Raw genomic sequence first — 474 nt, 5'->3', positions numbered from 1 at the left:
CTCTTGTGATGAGGTACCCCTGCCTGAGACATTTAAACTCGTGTCACACTGAGACCTAGAGGATGTCCTCTTGGCCTCACAGCACGTGGGAGACCTGGGTTCAAACCTCCGCTCCATTACTGTAAGATTGCTATTATTGATAAATTAGCAGAAGACATCATAAAGACCCCTTCTGGAGTTCTCTCTGCTGAATGTACTCTGGCCAAAGTTCAACCTGAGAGATTCACCATGTGTTCCTCCTCCCAGCACATGGGAATGGTTAGATGAAACCATGTGTGGATGGGTGATGGCATCTGGAAACATTTATTCTCATTAGTGAGGTATAATCACAACTCAATAAACCACGACAGTGAGGCCACCCACACACTCTTAACATGACGATGACGATGATGTTGATGATTGTGACTGGACACTGGCGGATGCTTGTCGCCATGAGCTTCAGACTGCATAGGACACATCCAACCTCTGTACTTG

Source organism: Argentina silus (genome assembly GCF_951799395.1).
Source record: "Argentina silus genome assembly, chromosome: 13".
In the NCBI taxonomy this organism is placed as follows: Eukaryota; Metazoa; Chordata; class Actinopteri; order Argentiniformes; family Argentinidae; genus Argentina; species Argentina silus.
Note: the sequence above shows the minus strand (reverse complement) of the source record.